Raw genomic sequence first — 5,000 nt, 5'->3', positions numbered from 1 at the left:
TCTCGACTGTAGCTTCACGCGAGCCGTAACAAGAGATGAACCATAAAATCCAGTGAGATCATTTATTACAAACAGAAAAGAACTGTATGTTTGTTCTAATCGAAAGATTTTATAGTGCAAAGTTATGCAAATGATCTTTGACCTGAATCTGCTTTTGGTCGATGATAGCGAGGTCAGAGGATAACATCGACCGAAACTATTAGGCCGGTCATATTTAAGTGTCGATCTTCCTTTTAACGCCTTTATAACAGGCTAGATTTTTTCTTAAATATGTGATCTAGACAGAAATTAGTTTGTACAAGTTATGGGAAGAATACTTTCGCAATAAAATATTTAAGAACACGACGCTTTATCGTCAGTCACACAGGTCACGGTCTCTTGATTCGCCGGAAACGAGCAGAAAAATAGAAGACTCCCGCTACGATTCCGCTGACGTGTCATGGACTCGTATGGTTTGGGACGATGATATGTATTGCCCTGGAGGTGTTGTCAATCAATCAGATCGACCGTAACCAGGTCGACAACTTACGAACCAGCCGAATATTTCGTTAACAGCGCCATCGATCAAAATGTCATTACATTCCAACAAAAGACCCGCTTTTCTGTTCAAATCTGCCAGAAACTGGCTCAAATGCACTACGTGAACTTCCTATTCCACGAGTACACTGTAAATACGCTTCAAAAAGAATAAGCGGAAGTCACGTTGTAACCTGCAGATACTCATACGCTGATATGTCGTGGGCTCATCTGGTTTAGGACGATGATTTACATTGCTTTCCGACCATTTTACAGTTCCCGACGCCATATTGGATTAGTAACCGCGCACACATGATAACGAGGCTGGGGTTGACCCGGCGGTTCTTTCAAACAGCTGATCTGCTAACATTTCGCGTCCTAATGCACATTTTAATGCGAGTTCTCCCTTCAAAAAGGTTCTTAAATACAACGATATAGAAAATTCGTCTTTAGATGACATCCAGAAACTCAAAGCAAAAGATCTCAGGGAAATTTTAAGGTCTAATTCAGAATCGACGGGCGGAATGAGAGCCGACTTAGTGATGAAAGTTTACGCTTTGCTGATGCGACACGTCTTTCCATCGAGTGGTGGAGAAAACCGAGAACTTCCTACAGATGTCCAGGACCTAGAACAAAACCAGAGCGACTTTCAATACGAAGCAACTATGGTAAGGATTTCAGCCCTTGGATGGTCGAGCGATCTCCGTAACTTACCCGAGATGAATTTCATTCAGCTCTACGATTACCTCGTTGTTTCCACACGGAAGTATCGCCACATCGTGTTGAAAGGAACGCATTACAAAAAGCTGAAATCTTATCAGTTCTTCTTTGAAGGAAACGTGAAAAAACTGGAGAATAAAGTCTTTGAAAACAAAACATACGTTAAGGCAAATGTTCTCCCCTCTATGAAGAAAACGCCTTACAGAGCTATTCTCGAGTTCTCACTTACCTACGATGTGCTACGCGCTGCTTGTACGTGCCCTGCTGGCCTCGGTCTCCTAGGAAAAGGAAATTGCAACCACATCGGAGGAGTGCTGTTTGCTATCGAGGATTTTATAAGAAGAAGGTTACAAAATAACTCTGAGCCATTAACCTGCACATCGCGGCTCTCAGTGTGGGTGGTACCGCGCTATCAAAGTGTAGCTGCGAAGCCAATCGACAAAGTATTGATAAGAAAGATTCGATTCGGTAAGAAGAACATAAGAACCTAGCCAAAAATAATAAAGTTTGATCCTAGGGCCTTAGACATGAGAACACGTGACGAGACTAGCTTCAAAAAACTCTGCGAGAACCTCCAAACTGCTTGCCCTCAGGTTCCTTCTTTCTCTTCCACGATATCAAATCTAAATGTAGAGGCATCACCTTTCAATCAGCCTCAAACAATGGACAGATCAATCCACAGGAAGTACCCTTTACTGACAATTATGACATTGCAACGCACAGGTTTAAATGTATTGTAGACGAATATGTTGCAAATTTAACAGCCACCAGTGAAGAGATTATCAAAACTGAAAGGATAACAAGGGGTCGGAAGAAAAACCCCTTGTGGATTGAAAAACGAAAATCGCTTCTAACAGCTTCAAGTTTCGGCAAGGCCGCCAAAACCAAAGTTGAACCTACAAAAAAACTTAAGGCAATGCTCTATTCGAATTTTACCACTGAAGCTGTTCAGTATAGCTTAGAAAGCAAGGCAAGGCTATATGTCAAGGAGATGGAGCAGGAAGGAATTACTGTTAAAGTGGATGAAGTTGGACTTTTGCAGTCTAAAGATAAGCCCTTTTTAGCAGCAAGCCTGGATGGAATTGTAACAAACCTAACTGATTCAAAACCAAATTCTCCAAACTTGTATCATAAGAAATTTAAAGCAGACAGTGGGAAGAGTAACTAAGGGAATCCTGCGAGTGAAAGGGTTAAATTATATAACGTCCTTATAACCGTTTTTTGTCTGTGGGTTGGAGTATTTCAATTAAAGTACTGTTGATAAGTTGACTTTAGTAATGGAGGGAGAAAGTTTGTCAATAAGGCACAGACTTTGACAATTTGTGAGGCATATGAGCTCAAAGTGTTTGGAAGTGTTCCATCCAGTATATGGTAGGTCTTTATCCTCCCAATTGCTCGTTCGACATGTATGCACAAAGAGGCTATGCTCATAGTTTCCCGAGTTTCTACCTCATTCATCTGATCCCTTCCAGCCAAGAAAGGAGGCATGTTTATTATTACGCCATTTGGCACAATATCTGAAATATCAAAGCCCTGTCAACCATGACATTGTCAACAGGCTCTAATAGATTGAGAACACCACTTCCTCGTGTGATTTGCTTGTCTGAAACTCATCTCCCCCACAAGTCTGAAATAAAGGACACCTGACCATTTGGAGTAACACCCACCAACACTTTCCATATGTTCTGGTGTTTGTAATCTGACCAAGTTTCAGATTGTGCCAGCATTGCAGATGGTCATTGTATAAATACTTCACTGCAATCCAAAATTATTCTTGTGGTAGGATATTCAGAAAACTCTTGAGGCATGTTTTTTCTGACTAATTCTTGTGATGGGAAGGGAAAGAGTCCAGGAAGTTCCATGGAAAGAAAACTTACCCATGTAATGCAAATACGTGAAACAAGACTTGTGCTCATTCCAAACCTGTCAGCAAGATCATGTACAAACAATCCTGCATTCGGTCACAATAGGACAAGAACAAACTCTTCGATGTAAGTGAGTGTATGTGAAGGTCCTGGTTTAATTGTCTTATTCATCTGATAGGGCTGACTTTCCTTCAAGAGTTTCTCTCCCTTCCAGTACTGCATTTTACTGACTTTGGGTTCAATATAATTATAAAAGTTCATCAAAGCCTCATAATTGGGAAAGCCAGTGAAAAAAAGCGTTGCTGCATTGTCGTCTTTAATTTTGTCTAGAGAAAACTGGTGTGCAAGCAAAGCTTCCTTTTCCTTCTCCAACTGCAATACCTTTTCCTCCAGTGTGGACACTTGCTTTTCTAGCATTTCAACTCTGCTGAGTAAATTTAGCACTGTAGCTTCAGGATCCACAGGCAGGTCTGGCATACTCACATTTGTAGCAACATCTGGTGAAGCTGAAACAGTATCATTTAAAGCACTTTCTCCAGTTTCAGCACAAAATTCATCTTCCTCTTCAACAGTTTTTAAACTTCTAGATGTTAAAGAAGTGAAAAGCCTTCTTCTTTGGAGGGGCTTCCTCTCCGGAGTTTCCACCGTCCATGTAAACTGGAATGGTTCAGAACCTGGAAATACATGAAACAATAACATTCGGGTTCATTTAGGTTAATAAAGTTGGGTCCAAGACAAAATAAAGAGGCATGCATCAAGTCTTATAATCTTGGTGGCCTTTATTCGTATGTTTTATTGAAATATAAGTTGCAATAGAGCAACCAATAAACATAATATCCGATAAAAACAATGTGGTAGTGACATCAAAATTAGGGTGATCAGCAAAAAATGTAGTGACAGATGAATGTAGTCTTTTAAAGACAAACCTGACACTAATTCCCAGCGGCCTGTTAAAGTTTTCCCTATGTCTTCTTTTCGAAAATGTTCTGAGCAAACCACCGTTGAATTTGTCACGAAAAAGCCCTCTTTCCGATGCTGACGTTTGATGAGATTGCACCATCGGCGTCTTCTGTTCGTATCCTTCGGAAACTTGAAGAGGTGCAAGCTCGTAGGCAAACTATTGGGACCATAAAATGTATTTGAACAGCCAAAAGTGGCACACTGCTTTCCTTTTATTTTAGAAGAAGAATTACATTTGTCGAGATTTCGGCTAGGACCACCCATTTCCATAAAAATCGAACATTTTTACTACCCACGTGCGAATTTTTACCAAAATCACTCACAGTCAACCCCAGCCTCGTTGTCATGTGTGCGCGGTTCTAATCCAATATGGCGTCGGGAACTGTAAAAAGGACTTAAAAACACATCATATTGGCTTGGTGTTTCACAAACAGCCACGAATTTTTTGAAGCCTTTCAATTTAAATGCACCAAACGAGTTTATGAAAATAGAGAAAATATCTATGGAAATTTGATAATTTTGAATTTGATAATAATAAAGAATCGGTATTAAGATGAGGAACCCTTCCTTGTAGTCTAACAGAAATATTTCGAATATCTCCCGCTCCTTTCGATTTCTCCCACTCCTCCTGAATTATAGAATTATTTACAACTATTCTAAGGGTAGAGCCAAAGATATCAAAAGAGGTCAGAAGTGGAAACCCACGAAGTCGAAGGCTTCGTGAGTTGATGCTCTCAAATTTACATTTTGTTATTCTTACGGAGTTATGAAGCTGTCTTAACAAAAATCTTCTCAAAGACTTCCTGTTTATTTCCTAATGGCATGATCATCGTCTGGAATAACAGAGCTTTTAGCGAGGCAACAACCTGCAGGTCTGTTCAAAATTATTGATTAATTCCTATGTTACCAGCTTCTTAATCTTAAAGCGATGGAGGACTT

The 5,000-nt window shown here is 40.2% G+C and overlaps 3 pseudogenes; 1 reads left to right on the top strand and 2 right to left on the bottom strand.

The window, feature by feature from the left end:
• Positions 1-5,000, bottom strand: part of LOC136276947 (fibroblast growth factor receptor 1-A-like) — a 97,036-nt pseudogene that overhangs the window by 59,499 nt on the left and 32,537 nt on the right.
• On the top strand, positions 131-2,404 carry LOC136281579 (uncharacterized; annotated as a pseudogene).
• Positions 2,479-3,044, bottom strand: LOC136281578 (uncharacterized; annotated as a pseudogene).

This window comes from Pocillopora verrucosa, chromosome 6, assembly GCF_036669915.1.
Source record: "Pocillopora verrucosa isolate sample1 chromosome 6, ASM3666991v2, whole genome shotgun sequence".
Taxonomy (NCBI): domain Eukaryota; kingdom Metazoa; phylum Cnidaria; class Anthozoa; order Scleractinia; family Pocilloporidae; genus Pocillopora; species Pocillopora verrucosa.
Note: the sequence above shows the minus strand (reverse complement) of the source record. Positions and strands in the feature narration are given on the sequence as shown.